Source organism: Panthera tigris, chromosome A1 (genome assembly GCF_018350195.1).
Source record: "Panthera tigris isolate Pti1 chromosome A1, P.tigris_Pti1_mat1.1, whole genome shotgun sequence".
Classification (NCBI taxonomy): domain Eukaryota; kingdom Metazoa; phylum Chordata; class Mammalia; order Carnivora; family Felidae; genus Panthera; species Panthera tigris.
Genome location: NC_056660.1, coordinates 63,080,469 through 63,099,941, shown reverse-complemented (window position 1 = coordinate 63,099,941; position 19,473 = coordinate 63,080,469). Strand labels below are relative to the sequence as shown.

General features: G+C 36.9%; 1 protein-coding gene across 1 annotated transcript in view; it reads right to left on the bottom strand.

Annotated features, from left to right (window-relative positions):
- GPC5 (glypican 5) overlaps positions 1–19,473 on the bottom strand; it is a 1,419,588-nt gene that overhangs the window by 1,235,401 nt on the left and 164,714 nt on the right. The window lies entirely within an intron of this gene.

The following is a 19,473-nucleotide window of genomic DNA, read 5'->3' as shown; positions in this document are numbered from 1 at the left end:
GTCCAGATCACCCAATAGACTCTAGGTTCCACGAGGGTGGGGCTGCTGTATATGTCTCCATTATCTTTGTTATATTCATTACCAATTTTAGGGAAAACCACTAGTACACATTCATTCAAAATGCTTTTGAAAATAATGAAGAAATTAGAATGCAATGTGACCATGTTAGGATATTACAAATGTTTCATTATAGAGGGTTTCATTATATAGGGCTACATATGTCTCCCCTTCTACTGTGACAGGAAAGATGGTTGTGTTTACAACTCTCTAGTATCCTTGGTTTGTTTAATCCATGGGTATTACCACCTATTAACCCCCTTGAGTCCGTTTTATATTTGGACATTTTGTTTTCACTTGTGTACTTCCCATATAGTTAGGGAGAGCTGTATGTACAACCCCTTCTTCATATTTGCTCTGCAGAATCTACAATTGTGGCATTTGCCTTTTCTCCCGATGCTGAATGTTGGTAAGTTGAGACGTGACAAGAGCCTTAACTGATGCACAACTTAGTAAAATCTAAGGAATTTGACTGCCCTACTGCACTTAAAATGTGACACTGCCTAGCCTCTGCTGAAGGCGGGTTTTATAATTTACTATGCGCATTAATACCTGAAAAGTACTTAGAAAGAGTTGGGCGCATAGTGAGGGCTACATAAGTGTAATCTATATTCCTATTATCACGGTCACCTGGGGAAGTTGTCACCTCTTAAGAGATGGGGCTGTGCCAGTCAATTAAGACTATCATTTACCCCTTCTTTAGTATTCCCCACCTTTGTATAAAACAAGTTTCCAAAGTTTGAAAAAAAAATACAACTAAGAGCAAAAGCGAAAGGCAAAATGACTAAATAACTGGTAGGCTATTGTCAATACAACTGTCGCCATTTAAACAGGCATTTTTCGATATGGCTATGGCATAGAGACTTTTAATGTGCAAGAGGTGAGCAGAGATGGTTCCTGCTGCAGAAAGGGCAAGGAGGTCCGGGCAGGCGAGCCAGCAGCAGCCCAGAAGCCCAGTAGCATCATCAGGTAGGAAGCCCAGAGCATCAGGGGAGAGCAGAAAACAGTAAGTGCATAACCTGGCCAAGGTGACAGGTGACAGGATGGTCAAGAAATATGAATCAGGATTATAGTCTCACAGAGTATGGACTCATGTGACAGGATCACAGTTCTCAAGGAACCAATAAGGAACCAGACCAATAGATGTAGGCACTTGAGAATAATACGGGTGGCCATAAACTGAAGTAGAAATATAAACCAGGAGCTTAGTCCTAAAAAATGGTGAAAAATCCTAACAAGAGTTTAAGATTAAAGAATAGCCAGAAGTACCAACCTCCTGATGAACTAATGACTAAAATTTCTCTAACTGGAGGTAAGACTAGATCCAAAATCTGAAGGTGGGCAGAGTCTGAAGGTTGTACTTCTGGAACAGAACTGAAGGAACTGAACCCAGCGATGGCAATAAAAGGGACTTTGAAGACTAGGAGAAAAGCAGGCTACACATTTTATCTTTATCATTTTGAATCACAACCTTGGGCAAAGAACATTTATTGTCATACAAGCCTAATAGCCTTGACCGCTCAGAGAGTTCTTGTAAGAAATTCATATAACAAAGATGCTCCAAAATTGCTTAGCATGGAATTTTTATATTCTTTTACTAGTTTTCATTTGTTGAATCTTCTAATCTACATATCTCTAAAAATCTTTAGGCTATCATTTAAAAACCCAATGTCATATGCCCTCATTAAGGAAGCAATTTAGCTAACTAATGTCATTATATTACTGAACATTCTAACTAATCTGACAAATTTTTCATAACCACCCAGTGGGATCTAGACTCCCTGGTAATTTCTAACAGACATGCTGATAGAGGGGGAAAAAAACAACAACAAATCTTATCAACACTGTCATTTCAGAAATCTTATTTGCTGGAAACTGGAATTAAGACTCCCATCCCTTTACAAAATCCTCTCTCCAACTTGAGGAAAAACCTTAGATGACTCCACATTTCTCCCTACCTCCCAATGTAAAACTCCACTGGCAAGAACACATGTAACATAACAACCTCTACCCATGTTTTGGACCACTGGACACAAAGGGTAGAAATAACGAAAGCGCCTTTATTCTTTTAATTGAGAAACCTACCATTAGCCATGCTTACTTCAGCTTTGGGATGCTCCTAGTAATAACAGATTTTGTTTTTAATTCACCGATGAATAACTTTCCTAAAGAATTAAATGAAATCAACACGATAAAGCTATCACTGCCACAAGACGATCTGGGAAATGAAAACAAGCAGGAGATGAGAATTTCAGACTCAGAACCATACCCCCTCATGAATGGGATGCTGAGATGGCTATAGAAGCGGTGATGCTTTTAAAGATAAAGCCTTTTTCTTAAGGGACTCTCCCTTTGTTTGTCACTACTCCAAATGAAAGTTATAAGGCTAAAATAAACCTGACATTTAAGGAATGTGATTAAAATGAATTATGGATGAAAAGTGTACAGAAATAAAGCAAAGTATATTCAGGGACAAAAATATTAATAAAATAAAAAAACAAGCAAGCAAAGGAAAAATCCCTATGCTTATTGTTTTCCTGAATGACAGAAAGTTAATAAAGTTCATATTTGTGGGATATAATAATAAATTTTGGATTCAGCAATTACTTGTGTAAAGATTTTATAATCAATTTGTAATCTGCCTTCCTACTATTCTAACACAAACAAAACGTACACACTGTCCTTAGGTACTAAATAAAAAGTAAATACCTTGGTAATTATGCCAATAATGCCTGTGTAATAAATATCTGTTCATTTCATAATAATCCCATCAGCAGACCATAGATCTACATGGAAAGTACTCAATAAACAGTTACCAACTGACTAACTGATTGAATTCCACAGAAGGAATGCCTACAAATAGGCAGCTTTGAAGAAGTTTTGAAAAAAAGTAAAGCTCTCCTAATAAAATTACAAAAAAGTTCACGTTGAAATTAGAATCGAGAAACCAGCATATAGTCTGTATTCAATAAATGATTTTTATTTGATGCGTTATTTTTGATAAGGAAAATGGAGTAACAGATTGTTTTATATGAAAAGGTATAATTAGGAGTTCTGGGAAACATATTTCAGCTCAGTTCAAGGTTGTGGTTTCTGAAGTGTGGCGAGTTGCAAGTGAGGGATACACAGAGCTCCTGAATTTGATGTGAAGATGAGAAAGGGCAACTCCGGAAGACATGAAACACATACTTAAACAAAGACATATTTAGTTTAGCTCAATAGCTATTGTTATTAATCAACACATAACAGGAATTGAGATACTTATTTATAATATTGGACAGCTTCTTATTTTTCCGCAGACAATATCAACAACAACAACTTTGTGTGTGTATGTGACGTTTTTACCAAACAACCATCTTTCATCCAGGAATCTGGCTTCCTCAGTTCCATCACCTTATCCCCTCACCACAAGAAGGGGTATTGACCCAGGGTTGGCTGGGCCACAGAATACCATTCCTTTGGCAATAGAAATTATACCAATTGTCAACAAGGACTTCACAGTAGAAGAAGATACTGACACACGTTAATAAAACAGTTACTAAATATAATGGCTATTTCTATGATAGTTTAACTTGAAGAAGTCAACAATGTGGCTGCCATCTTTCCTGACAGGTAAAGAGATGTTGAGTCTGTGGCAGAAAGCCACATAAACATAGGGGCAGGAGAGAAGAATAAAGGAAGAAAGGAAGGCAGGAAGAAAGTGGTGGAGGGAGAAGCAGAAGGAGAGAAAGAGAATGAGAATAAACGAATATATCCTGAAGAAATCAAGTCCGAGTTCTACTTCCTAAGCCTTAGCTACCTGCTCCCCTGCCTTCGATGCCAATGACTTAAACCAAATTAATTCCCTCTCAGGTCTATGACTCAGTGCAGTCCTTCTGTGCCTAAGCATATTTGAGTTTCTTTCACTTGCAACTGGGGGTGCCCAGGGGCGGGGCGGGGGGAATCCAGACAAATGCCACTGCTCTGGCATTTCTGAATCTCTGGTTTGCCACATCTTCCCATTTCTGCCCTTCTAGCCTTCAACACCCGAGGAACCAATTTTCTGTATCAAATTTCCTCTCTTTGAAATACTTCGCACAGTTTCTATTCTCCTGGCTGGACCCCAACTGATACAGTCTCTGAAACTGCACCTTGGGAAAGAGGTCTTGGGAACGTACACTTCAGAATCATCAGCATACAGATGGTAAACAAAGCCAGAGAGTTGGAGTTGGGTGACATTCCTCAGGAAGAGTGAGGAAATAAGGTTCGGAAGTGGAGATCATTTTAAAACAACAAAACTAATGTGTGCTGACTGATGGCACTTTCATCTTGAACGTAAGATGACTTTGGCCTAAAGAAGGCCCAAAATAACAGGCAAAAATCTTTGACGAAAGATCATGCTGACGGGGCCACAATCTACACTACAGCCCTAAGTGGCACAGTCCGGTAGAGAAGAAAAGCTGAAATTGAGTAAGGCTGAAATTGAGCTAATTCTTCTGGTCAGAAGGCTGACTTCCTCCAATCTGCCACACCTCCACGGGTCTGATTCCTCTTCTGGACAAAGGGTTAAATAACAACATAATCATAAGCAGGTTTGAATAATGCATGTGCCATGATGTATGAAAACTGCCAGACTCATGATAAATGATCCGCACAGAGCAGCTGCTACTGCTGTTGAAGACGTTGTCACATGGAAAACACGAGCATCGGACTGTTCTAACGCTCTTCCTACATATACATACAATATACATATATAAAATGTTATTCTCTGTTGGGTTAGTTTCCAATTAAGAAAAAAATTTACAAAATGATGTTATAAGAGTTTGGGATAAATAAAACCCCAAATCCTGCAGATGAACTAACAGTGTTGCCAAATGAGCTGTTCTGATCTCTGCCTCTTGTGTGTTTGCCTATCCCGCAGTTCTATCCTGTTTGCTCTTGGCTTCGATTTATTCCAAGGTGCTGTCAGAAAGCAGCTAATTGATCATGTTAACATCCTCTAGCACTCCCGGCTCTCAGAGTTCTGCAGCCTCAGATGATGCAGTAGTTTGGATCTCATCAGATACAGAATTACATGGCCCACTAATTCCTGAAACCCGGCTCCATTAGCTGGTATCATAGTGGTAGAAATCTCTTCAACAAAATATTTACTGCACTTAATATGCCTGAAAGATTGATCTTTCCTTGATGAGGACACATTTGTGCTTAGAGATGGTGGGTCAAACCTAAATTTTATATCTGGATGACACACACCTGCAGAGTTTTCACACTGACTTGAATGTTTTATTGATAGCCTGATTAGATCATTCCAAACAAGATCTTTTCTTGGACATAAATCCTAAATAAACACCTTTGACTTCCTGCATCCATATCTCTGATCAAAGAGGAAAGCAAATACACAGGACTGATGTTCAGTCATTAATACCAAATGCCAGTGAAACCAGTTCTGCCCGTCCCAATTTGGAACTTTCAAAATCTTATTCAGCAAAAGTAAGTATGATTCAAATGAACAAATATTGGTTTTCTTTCACCCACATCAGTTCGATGACATTTTCTTGGTTCACCCCTCCAATCCCCTTGAGAAGCCCCGAGTAACTGCATGCATTGAAGATGCTAGGAGCTACATTGTGTGTTTGTGTCCTCCCCTGAAATTAGGTCTAAGCCCCTATGTAACATGTTCAGCAGCTGAAGTCAGGAAGCATCCACTAGCAACAAGTAAGCATGTGAATGTACACCATGGCTCTACCTGCAACAATCTATATATAATACATTCAAGAAGCAAAGAATCACATAATAGCCTAAAGGTATATTAAATTTTATAAAGATTTAAGATACTATAAAGCATTTTGGCCTCAGAAAACTCTCCTTTTTCGTGTTCTATAATGGCAGTAGCCTCTTGTTCCCTGTTATATTCCAGTCATAGTGCTTGTAAGAACATAATGCTATATAAGTAATTGTTGAATACTCAATTAATTTCCTGGAAATCATCACCACTTTATTCCCACCCATCCCGCACAAGTCACTTGAGAAGTGCTGTTTTACAATGACACATAACTTCTGTGAAAAAAATCATTTAAGAAGTCGTAGAAAACACTTCCATTTGTTTAATAGTGTTAACAATATAAAATTTTCCCACATAGCATCGCTAAAATAAATATATGATTTGGGTATAATGCCTGTTGACCTAAAAATGGCTTTCTTCAAAAGAACCTCAAAGGATCATCATTAAAGTCAGGGGAAAAAAAAACCCTCTAAAGCAATAGTAAATATTATTTCCAACTCTACTTTCTTGTCCCTCTCTGCTTCTTCCCCTGGGATTCAATGAAAGACTCATCCCTTAGTTGATTACATAGTTTTAGGATATAGATGATAGGAAGCATGAAATGCAGATTTTCTCTGTGTAGTTGTCTTTGGGGGAAAACCTTTCACTGTCTACAAGAGTGGCCATGAATACTAAGCAACTCTTATATTAGTGAAGGACTCTATCTTGGAATAAGCCAGGAAATGAAACTTTGTTTATGCAATTATTCTGCCTTCTACTAAGAACCTTTGCTTAAATTTAGATATACAACATAAATAAAAGGTGTTTATTCCATTTGTCCCTTAACCCAAAAGACTGTTCTGTGAGCTGTTATCACCCTTGTACTGCATGGGAGTCCTGCTGGATCTGAGAGAAGGGAGGGTTGTCTCGTTTATACTGCCATCTTTCCTTCTTTGACAGACAAAACACATTGGGCAGGTAGAAGATCTTTTCCCAGCATGTGTAAAATCATATATGGCAAGTGTAAAATATTCAGTTTACTTGAGGTAAAAATAATGATATCACACTCCAAAATCTGATAAGAATGGTAGGACTTCTAAAATGGTGGCTTCAGCAAATGTCCTCCCAAGCACAAATCAATATGGTTCTCAGAGCCAACACCTACCAAAACTTCAAGGTATGCCTCCAGTTTTCAGTCCTATACATTTGGCAGCATTAGTGATATAGTAACTCACATTTGCTATGTCTCAGAAAACAGTGTGCTTGTTAAAATAAATATGTTCTATATAAGCCATAAAAAATTATGGCCCTCACAATTGTCAACCCTTAAGATGCACACCCTCATATAAGCTTCTTCCCTTGAGTATGGAAAGGAGCTGAGACTTGCTTCTAACCAAAAGAATATAGTAAAAGTAATAGGATCTCACTTACATGGTTATGTTAAATTATACAAGACTGTCTTCCTGGTAGACTCACTCTAAAAAGTCTCTTTGCTGTCTTGATGAAGTAAGTGGCCAGGTTCAGGAAGTACATGAGGCAAGAAAATATGGGCACTCTTTAGAAAGAGAAGGTGTCCTCCAGGAACAGAGGGCAGCCTCTGAGATCTGAGAGGGGCTTCTAGCTGAAAGCCAACAAGAAGTTGTGGCCCTCAGTCTGACAACCACAGGAGCTGAATTCTGTCAACAACTTGAGTGAGGTTAGAAGCAGATTCTTCCCCACTTGAGTCTCCAGATGAGACTATAGCCCAGTCTCTATCTAGACTGTAGCCTTTAGAGACCCTGAGCTGAGAACCCATTTAGGTCATGTCTACATTCCTGACCCACAAAATTTTTGAGATGATAAATGTGCTTTTTAAGCTGTTAAGGTTTTGGTAATTTGTTGCACAGAAAAAGCACTAATACAGAAATATTAAAATGTCTAGAGTTTGGGGCAATATTCAGTGTTATCTATAATTCTGTCCTCAAATATCGCATGTGAAAAAAATATGATGCATATAAAGTTTAGCTGCGATCAGTAAGATTAACATTTTTAGTACCAGTATCTTTTTACATCTGAAAATGGTACAAAAAAACATAAGATGCTTTGCCAAAAGATGCTTCAAATTAATCTTAGCCTAGTAGTCTAACTGTTCTTTTACTATATGATAAAAATACAAAATAGATATCTATACATGTATATTCATTCATCTTTATAATAACTGGATTATTTTTGTTCATTAAAGAGACACTTATAAAGTAAAATGATCTAATACTCAGTCTCAATTTTGCCTGCACAAAATATGTCCTTCAAAGCTTCACATCGAAATAAAAAATTATTTATGCAACCAGCCTCTTTACTAGTTAGGTCACACTACATTTTTTTAAAAAAAAAATTAATTTTGGGGCACCTGGGTGGCTCAGTTGGCTAAGTGGCTGACTTGGACTCAGGTCATGATCCCACAGTTCATGAGTTCAAGCCCCAAGTTGGGCTCTGTGCTGACAGCTCAGTTTTGTGTGTCTCCCTCACTCTCTGCCCCTCCCCCACTTGCACTCTATCTCTCTCTCTCAAAAAATGAATAAACATGAAAAAGTTTTTAAAACTTTTTCATGTTTATTTTTGAGAGAGAGTGCTAGCGGGAGAGGGACACAGAGAGAGGGAAACAGAGAATCTGAAGCAGGCTCTGCGTTATCAGAGCAAAGCCTACTGTGGACTTTGAACCCACGAACCATAAGATCATGACCTGAGCCCAAGTCAGACAGTTAACCGACTGAGCCACCCAGGCATCCCACATTAACTTTTACATACAAATTTTAGCAAGCTCAGTAAGAACACTTAGCATCATTCTGGCCATAGCAACCTTTGAAAGGTACACCCTCAGCCAGAGTACTACTGAAAGTTCCACTGGGAATTGTGTAAGTATTCAGGATGGGGCATGATCACTTCTGCCACCAGCTGCGGACTGCATCTTGATTTTCCAGTCACAGGCAAGTACTTCAGAGCCACTGTTCACGCCCCACTTCCACTAAGCAAGCTGGTTAGGCTGTTGTCACACGTGACTGAAACAGCTCTCCTTTCTTAGGGAAACTTCATAGCCAAGTTGCTTGAATCAGAGGCATTACAACATTTATGGGAGAGAACTCTAAAATTTCACACATAGTCTCTTCCCTGTGAGGTGGTATGGGTAAAAACTGCTTGAAACAAGAGTAACTTCACTCTGCCCTGAACTAGGACTGCGCTCTGGTTCTCAGCACATGTGGCCAAGTCAAGCTCCTCTGTCATACTTTTTTTTCTCCTTATAATAAATTCTCAGAAGCTTTCTTTTGTACTACCCACCCACTACTGCAGTTGTGCCTAAATATTTCTACACACATATTACATAAATTACTTTTCAGAGAGAATCATTATTTCCCATGTAATTGGTAGACTGAAAGAACTATGGGATGTCCGGGCATCTGGATGGCTCAGTCAATTAAACGTCCAACTCTTGATTTCAGCTCAGGTCATGATCCCAGGGATCAAGTCCCGTGTTGGGCTCCACACTCAGTGTGTGGAGCCTGCTTAAGATTCTCTCTCTCTCTTTCCATCTGCCACTCACCCCTATTCATGCATGTTCTCTTTCTCTAAAATTAAAAAAAAAAAACAAAAAAAACGGGTCAAGGAGGTTGAAGAAGCACACTGAACTCCATATTCTAAACGTATGGCAGTTCCCTGCTACAAGCATAATAACCTATCCATCAATAGCCTCTTGACCATTATAATTCAAATAACAATTGAATAAATAAGATTATTTCTTTTCATAATTAAAAAGAATGACTTCTTGAACAATGCTTTATAAATGATGATACTCACTCAATTAAGAAATATCCAACGTCATACAAAATAGCCAATCTCACAAATCTATCTGACAGAATCAGAACAATATGTTCAGGAACTGGAAAACAATATCATCAATCACACCAGATTGTCAGCCATTTTGTGATCTGCTTACTAATCATGATACCAATGCTATACACACAAAAAAGCTATGACTTTTTAGATCATGGCATTTTAAATGGATCTTAACTTTGCTGCATGATTTCTGGCGCAGTGGGTAATGACAAAAATAGACAAGCTATTATATTATAAATAAACATCTGGGTGTGCAAATGAATGCTCACTAAAATATTTATTTGAAGTTAATTAAACTCCATTATTAGAGCCATCATCACAAATTATATCCTGCATTCCGATCATTGGTTAATTGCTTATTATCTCACAAAGATGGATAAGTGCAAGTCAAATCACTTAGATTGTTACATTTGATTTTGGTATGGGTAATAATTTATTCTATCCGAAACAATTCCTGTAATAAATTAGCCAAATACACCACCCTCTTGCAAATAGACTCTTGCAAATATCTAAGTCAGGTGCTTTCATAACCTATAACAGTGCTGGACACACAAATATGTCCTAAATAAATAAAATATCCCCATAACCACAAGTATTGTGAATACATGTACTTCATCCTCCCACAGATAAATCTTGAAGAAAAAGATAAAGGAGACACTAGGGACAAGTGCCAAAATTCTATAGTGTTTCTCCCTCTTAACTACTAACATATAGCTTGTTGCCTGGCCAATGAAAAGAGATTGGTTGAGATCTGTTTCCCATTTACTTTAACTCACTGATGACCTTCAGCTTTCATCTTTTTCTATTCTTCCATCCCCAACCTTATGTCTACCGATACAAGGTATTTTAAACATCCATTTCTATACTTTGCAGGAAAAACATGGATACAGGGTTCTTCAATCAGTGCATCAAAAAGTCATTATTTTTGGTACCCTATAGTACCAAAGACAGAGTTAGGCAAAAATTTCTATAGTTGTTGATTGGTTATTTTAAAATATTGACTGTCAAACTACCTACTGGATACTCATTTTTGGTTCAAAGAACTTTAATAAATCTTGCTGATGTGTTAAGAATGGAACCCCATGGTCCTCTTGGCCATGCTCACTTCTATTTGTTATTTCTTGAAGACCTAACACGATGTCCAGAACATCCAGATGTAGCTTAAATCAGCATATTAATAAATGAATATCTTAATTAGTATAGGTGAAGATAAAGATAAGTAGACCTTCTTTTATGTTTTCTTAAAAATTTACTTATTTATTTTGAGAGAGAGAGAGTACAAGCAGGGGAGAGGCAGCGAGAGAAGGAGAGAGAGAATCCCAAGCAGGGCCCACTTTCAGTGCAGAGCCCGATGTGGGGCTTGATTTCAAAACCACAAGATCACAACCTAAGCTGATATCAAGAGTTGGACACTTAACCAACTGAGGCACCCAGGCTCTCCTATGTTTTGAATATATTTCCTAATGAGTTGACTAGAGTTAATTTAGGGCCTGCCAAAAGTATATACATCTTCCTATGATGAGATCAAAGTTAAAGATCAAATCAATGCTATAATACTGAAAACAGACACCAAAATTTAAATTTATGTTCCAATCTATTGCAATATATACATTGGTTTAATACGTTAGCTATAGAAATTGTTGGCAAAAACCTAACATAACTGATGGTTAAATAATTTCCTATACTTTAGCTAGGTCAATTAGATATAAGTCTATAGGTCAATTAGTTATAAGAAGGCAAAGTAAAAAAAAAAAAAATCCTTGAGTCTTACTATGTATCTTGCTTATTTTTTTCCATGTAGATTTTTGGAACATTTCCACTAATTAAGTGAATCCCAACACATTTTTAGTTGTAACAAAGCACATCACCCTTTTACTTTTAGGTTCTGGACAGCCTAAATATATTTAATAATTTTTGTTTTTGTTCTTTATTTTTTTTGAAAGAGAGAGAAAGCATGAGCAGATGAGGGGCAGGGGGAGAGAGAATCTTAATCAGGCATCACACCCAGCATGATGCTGGGCTCGATTTCAGGACCATGAGACCATGAACTGAGCTGAAATCAAGAGTCAGACACTCAACAGACTGAACCACCCAGGCATCCCAGCTTCAATATATTTAAATATGGCGTATTTAATTTATAAAGTGTTTTCATAAATGAAAACATAATTACCACTCATCCACATTCCACTTCAAAATGGAAGACTATGTAATTGTGAATTAATGAGATGAATTTTCTTTTGTACCTTATGTTAATGAATTTCATTACTTTATTAAAGTGAATGGTTCCTACAATGACTGAATTTAATATTTTTAGTTATTTGTTTTTCCTTATAATTAAAATATTGAGTGTTCCATACATACATTATTTTTGTCTAATGTCTGTGATGACTCTTAAAGGAATCAATTATTTATATATATATCATATAAATATGTATTATTTATTTATATATTTATTTATATTTATACAATATTTTATAATATTTATAATATCTATATTATATTTATATATTTACATATTTATAAATATATTTTATATGTATATTTATTTATATTATATATTTATTTATATATTATTTATTTATTTATTAAATAATATATATATTATATAAATATATATATGTATTTAATGACGATGCTTACTTAAGGCTACCCTGTATCCAAATGCTCAATGATAATAATTATGATAACCAATTATCAAGCTTGGTTTATGATAAAAATGGAAATGCACAGAAACCTAATTTATAAAGGTAGGGACTTGAGTGTACTGAACATGCAAATGTTAACAGCAGCTAAATTTAAGTAACTATATAAAAAGGTTAAAAGTATAATAAGATGTAAGATTGATAGTTAACAGAATGAGAAAACAAGTTCAAATTCTGACAAATACCCCTGCAAGGATTCTATAGGAAAGTTTTTCATTATTAGCCATTAAAAAATGGGTAAAACATGGCATTATGAATGACTCTTAGCAATCAGGAAACTTTTTTTAATTATTGAACTCTTCAACTAGTACATCAAATTTAGGAAAATATCTTTAATAGGAAGTTATTGCCTTTCTGTAACACAATGGACTACAATACACATCAAGGTAGAAATAGACCAAGGGATACAGGACTTTGGACATTCTGTAATGCCAGTCTGACTAGGAAAGAAAGAATGTTGAAAAACAAAGTCAGACATAGGTTGACTACAATCAGAATCTTTTTTATTATTATTTTCAGATACTACTTATTTATTTGAGAGAGAGAGAGAAAGCATGCAAGTGGGGGAGAGGAGCAGAGGAAGAGAATGAGAATCTTAATCAGGCTCCACACTCAGCACAAAGCCCAACATGGGGTTTCATCCCACCACCCTGGGATCATGACCTGAGCTGAAATCAAGTCAGACACTCAATCAACTGAGCCAGCCAGGTACCCCATATTTTCAGATATTCCAATCAGATACTCATTTCTTAAATTCCATTAGTGAAATAGTTCTCCCTACAACATATTTATAAATATCTATATAAAGGTTTTTTAATTTTTACTAGATGGTTTTCTCTCATACCATACAACATTAAAAAGTGCCATACAATATAAAAAGTTTTTATCTTTTTATAATCATTACCAGAATTTTGAATAACTCTAGAACAGCAACAGTTTCAGCAAAATCTTTACTATCTCTCTGAATTAGGGTTGGCATTTTCTAAAGTGCTCAAGTGGAATCTTTGCCTACATAAATACAAAGGCAATGTATATATAATCTTTTTGAAAAATTAAAGAAATATAAACTGATGAGAATTTCAATCAGGGGTTACTAAAATGACTAGGCTACCTCCCCCCACAGTCTCCACTTTTTGCTAACTCTTCAAAAACTTTTTTTTCCTCATTCCAGATGAAATAGATTTAACATAAATGGAATTCCCTCCTTCCTGTTCCCAAAACACAAAGTTAATAGAAAACATTTCATATTTGAAAGATTAAAAAAAGAAAGAAAATCTCCATGAAGTAGAAATGAATAGGGAACTCAGGGGAGTAGACAGGAGCTGAAATCAGCCGCTCACAGGGAAGACAGGACGGGGGCATCAAGGGTAAGGCCATTACACATATACGCTCTTTTGAACCTCAGGGCAGGAACAGTGAATGAAGCATAAAAAGTGCCCACTGCTCACCCATGTAATGAAAATAAACTGTCCAATGTGGCCAGGATTTAGTTACAACCTTAGAGGGATACACTTGAAATAGGCTTATATTTCTTGGGAGTTTGACAGGTGTCTCATGGGGCAAAACCCATGAGTAAAGCATTGATACAAACCGAGTTTGTGCACCGAGCAATGTAGACTCAAAACTGGCTCACTGTAAGGGTATATGAGGGAATATCTCCCTCAGATAATGAGCTCAAAACAAGATTTGCAAAGTATGAGTTAGGTTGATTCTGGAAAGGCCGTCAACCACAATCAGAGGATCAATTCTGAGAAAGTAGTCATACTAAAGAGAACTAAAAAAGTAAAAAAGAGAACTAAAAAAACAGAACAAAAGAGTTTTGTTTCTGGCCAAGATTGATTAACAGGAACTGGAATTGCAATCCTACCAGAAGTAAATAACAATATAAAAAATAGAGAAAATATGTGAACCAGTGATTTTCAAGATGCTGGATGCCAGGCAATGAAGTAAAGTGATCCCTGAAATCTGGGGATGGGTGGGGGGTGGAAAAAAGTCCTACAATTGCCCCAGTTTACTGCTTTGAGATTTTCCAGACTTTGTGCTGGGAAGGGGATCATATGTACAGCCAGGAAGATTTGTTGAATTAAAGAGACACTGCTCTGAGAATCTGGAGAAATCAAAGCATCTAGAATTTGCAAAACAGACTAACAAAAAGGAGAGAGATGCACAGAGAACTCCAGAGATCTGCAGCAGGTCTCCCTGGAGTATTCATCAGAATATTTATCCATGCATAAAAGGTCACTAACAAAAGCAAGGGAAATAGCCACCCAAAGAATAGAGGGAATAAACAACACTGACACAGCAGATGGTGTCTGTCCCTATCAGCACACTGGAAAGCCTCATAATTCATGAGGTGCTGGGTAAAGTACACAGAAGGGTCTTGCCTCCTGGTAGAGAATAATTAACCCTAAACTAAAAATCCCTTGTGTTCTACCCACAAATCTCAAAAGAAAGACTCAGGGGTGCCTGGGTGGCTCAGTTGGTTAAGCGTCGACTTCAGTTCAGGTCATGAACTTGTGATTCATGAGTTCGAGCCCTGCATCGGTCTCTGTGCTGACAGCTCAGAACCTGGAGCCTGCTTTGGATTCTGTGTGTGTGTGTGTGTGTGTGTGTGTGTGTGTGTGTGTGTGTCTGTTCCTCCTCCACTCACACATTCTCTCTCTCTCTCTCTTTCTCAAAAATAAAAAGTAAATTAAGGTTTAAAAAATTGTTTTTTAATTTGAAAAGGAAGACTCAGAAAAATCAACTTAACTTTATCCTAGAACAAATCTCAAGAACATTTACAGGAATATAAAAACATTCAGTACCCAAGAAAATTGATTTCACAATGTCTGATATCCAACCAAAAATTACCAGTCACATAAAAAACCAGGAACATATAACCCATGATCAGAAAATTCAATACATTGATACCAATGCAGAACTGACAAATATAATACAATTAACAGGAAAGACATTAAAACTGACAATAGATTTAAACTTAACCACATGCCTAATTCCATAAAATCCAAATGACCTAAATAAACTAATTTAAAGGCAGAGATTATCAAATTGGATAAAAAAATTAAGACCCAATTATATGCTGCCTATAAGAAACACACTTTTTTTTTAATTTTTTGTTTAATGTTTATTTATTTTTGAAGGAGAGAGAGAGACAGAGTGTGAGTGGGGGAGGAGCAGAGAGAGGGGGAGACACAGAATCAGAAGCAGGCTCCAGGCTCTGAGTTGTCAGCACAGAGCCCCACGCGGGGCTCGAACTCACAAATCGCAAGATCATGACCTGAGCCGAAGTCGGACGCTTAACTGACTGAGCCACCCAGGCGCCCCAGAAACACATTTTAAATACAAAGGCAACAATAGGTTGAAAGCATGAGCATGGGAAAAGATGTATCACAGTAACACTAATTAAAAGAAAACTAGAATGGCTATATGAATATCAGAGTAGATTTCAAAGGAAAGAGTAGTATCAAGTATAAAGAAGTGACAATTCATCAGGAGAATGTAATAATCACAAATGTGTATACACTCAATAACAGAATTAAAAATACTGAAGCAAAAAAATGAAAGAGCTGCAAAGAGAAAGGAGAAAAATCTACAAGCGACGTCAGAGATTTCAGTGAGAGTCAGAGGTCAGAGAGTTAGTGAGACACCTTGCTCTCACTAACTGACAGAGCCAATTGACAGAAAATCAGTCTAAAACATCACTGATGGATTTGGTAACATGGAGGTCATGAAAGCAATTGCCCAAAGATGGTAACAATAGCAAGGTGGCTAAAATGGGTTAAGAAAATGGGAGGTGACAGTGAAACACCAACTCTAAGGGCTCCTTCAAAACTGTTGCTATAGGGGCATCTACCTGGGTGGCTCAGTCAGTTAAGCATCTTGACTTTGGCTCAGGTCATGATCTCATGGTTCATGAGTTCAAGTCCAGCATCAGGCTCTCTGCTGTTGCAGAGCATGTTTTGTAGCGTCTGTCTCCTTCTCTTTCTGTCCCTCCCCCTCTTGTGCTCACTTGCTCTCTCTCTCTCTCTCTCTCTCTCTCAAAAATAAACATTAAAAAAAAAACTTAAAAAGAAAAAAATGTTGCTGTAAAGGGAAGCTAAGAAATGAGTTTACAAAGGGTAACGTGGGGTCAAAGTTGTCTTTTTTTTTTGAAATAGAAAACAAATTCCAACAAATGTATATGCTGAAAGAGAAGTCCAGAGGGTACAGCAGAAAATTATGTACTGTACTTAAAAGAACAGGAATAATTATAGGAGACTACTTTGAAAAGGAAGAGGGAAGAGAAGCCAGTAACAATAAGAAAACATAAAAGACTTCATGTGCTTGAACCTTAAAAACATATTTCTGAATCACTCACAAGTAGTAAATCATAATAAAAATTAGAAAATACTTCAAACTGAATAAAAATCAAAGCAATACTAGAGATAAAAATTTGTGATGAGGTAGCTCAAGTGGTATTAAAGGGATATTTAAGACATTTAAATTTTATATTAAAAAAATTTAAAGGCTATCTTTTAATTAAAAAGAATAAAAGGCTAACTGTAATGAATAAAGATTCCACTTAGGATTTCAGAAAAAGAAAGAGGCACCAGGGGGCTCAGTCAGTTGAGTGTCTGACTTTGCCTCAGGTCATGATCTTACAGTTCGTGAGTTCAAGCCCCACATCAGGCTTGCTGCTGTCAGTGCAGAGCCTGCTTCAGATCCTCCGTCCTCCTCTCTCTGTCTCTGCCCTTCCCCAACTTGCACTCTCTCTCTCTCTCTCTCTCTCTCTCTCTCTCTCAAAAATAAATAAACTTAAAAAAAATCTTTTAAAAAAGAAAAGGAAAATAACTCCTCTGTAGGTTCGGTATCGGGACTATGTAGGCAACTTAAAATGTAAGACCTTCTAAAGCTACATTACTGAATGGACTTGACATTCAGTCTTATCAATCCGATCCAATAACAGATCAATGCTTAAAATCCAAATCTGCAAAGTTCAAGAAGGCACATACTATCTAACTATGTTTTTACTTCTATTGGTAATTCTGTCAGTTCTGTTTTCAACCAAAGACAAAGAGAAATAGACAAGATCAATGGAACAATAAATTCCTTGTACAGAAATCACCAAACCATACTATCATACCTCAAAAATACATACACTCAACTACCGAAAGCTTTTGAAGACATCTTCTTTCGCCACAAACTATTGACATATATCCAGGCACTGAGTTGCAGAAATTAATCATAGCCCTTAAAAACTTTTTTTCTATAATAAGATGACATGTTTATTCTTTAATCTTCTGCATCTGGCTATAAAATATAAGCTGCATTGACTTTAAGAGAAAATTACTTCCTAGGAAAAAGATATGAAGGAAGAGAATAGCATGAGATATAGTAAATTGCTGGTCATTCCAAAACGTAGGATAGTTAGTTGTATGATAAATGGGACATGAAACTCTCTTAAATAAGAACTTGTTCAAAAATAAAGCTGTTATTCTTGTCATTTGGCCTGTCAAGTAACAGTCTTTGATTTTTTAAAACTTCTTGGTGAGAGCACATTTCTTGGTTAATCATGGGTAGAAAGAGAATCTCTACTATTTAAAAGGTCACACGTTATTTTATTGAACTGGATTCCTATGGTAATAAACTAGAAATAAGGTTCTTATCAAATTCAAATGCTCACTTATTCACTCATTAAAAAAAAAAAAAGATAACTTGGGCCAATCATACTGTTGGGATACTGTTGGGATAGAAGAACACTCTATCTCTCTCAAAGAATGTGCATTCTGCCTGGGACCTAGACAAGTAAAGCAACACTTATAAGTCAGGAAGGTGAAGTCTAAGAGGGTGATGTGCACTTGGGACTCTGAAGCAGAGAAGGTTAAAGATATGAGAATCAGAACAAATTTGAGCAATGTGTCAAATGAGGCCAAGCTCACAAGGTGGTGGGAAAACAGTTCTACGCAAAAGGCTAATCATTTATAAAAGCCCATGGATGTCATCTTACAAATATTCCATATCACTGAACTATGGTGTCCAGCCTAGTTCAGGAATTTGAAGAGGCATTTCATGAAACCAGGAAGGTCCCTGATAAGGTGAGGGGCATTGATAATCCAAGTTCAATTTGAAGATTTAACCCCAGAGAGGAAAAGAAGCAGCCCTTCCACTTAGAAGGGATGGACAAAGAGAAGGCAAACAAGAAGAACCTGATCTCAGAACGCTGCCCATATTAACAGGTAAGGCTCACCACATCCCTACAGGTGAGAAGACAAAGACACAGAGGGAGGTTTGGTGAGCTGCACAAGTCAGTAACTAGGTAGGATTTGACTCTGAGCATTCTGACTCCAGAGTTCCTGCTTAAAACCACAAGGAAGTTCTGCCTCTCACTTTCAGGGAGATGAAATTGTAAAAATTAACTGAAACATTTAAACAGGCTCTAAAACAATGAAGAATTACATACCAGGGATTAATACAGAGTTGGAAGGAGAAGCAAAGGAAACAATGAGTAGAAAGGGAAAGAAGTGAACATTTCCAAGAGGAGAAAAAGAACATATAAAATTAAATGTTTGGGAAAAGGAGTAGTTTAAGTATTAGGAATCCAGATTATGTTTTTAAGTTTATTCAGTTATTGCTAGAATCTTGTCCCTTTCTGTCCCAACTGCCTTTTAAAGACTTTTTGTTTCAGGGCAGTTTTAGGTTCACAGCAAAATGAAAAGGAAAGTACAGAGAATTCCCATTGACCTGCTGCCCCTCCCACACACAAAGCCTCCCCTTATTAACACCCTTACCAGACTAGTACATTATTTAAAATGATGAACCCACATTGACACATCATAATCACCCAACATACATAATTCATCTGAAGGTTACCTCTCGGTATTATATATTCTACACACTTGGACAAAGGGATACTGACATGTATCCATCATTACAGTATCATACATATTTTCATACATACATATAGTCTCATCATATTTTCACTGCCCTAAAATATTCTCTGTGCTCCACCTATTTGTCTCTCTCCTGCCCTCATCCCTGGTAACCAGTAATCTTTACTTAATCTCCATAGTTTTGCCCTTTCTGGAATATCATATTATTAGAATAATAGAGTCTTTTCAGTTCGAC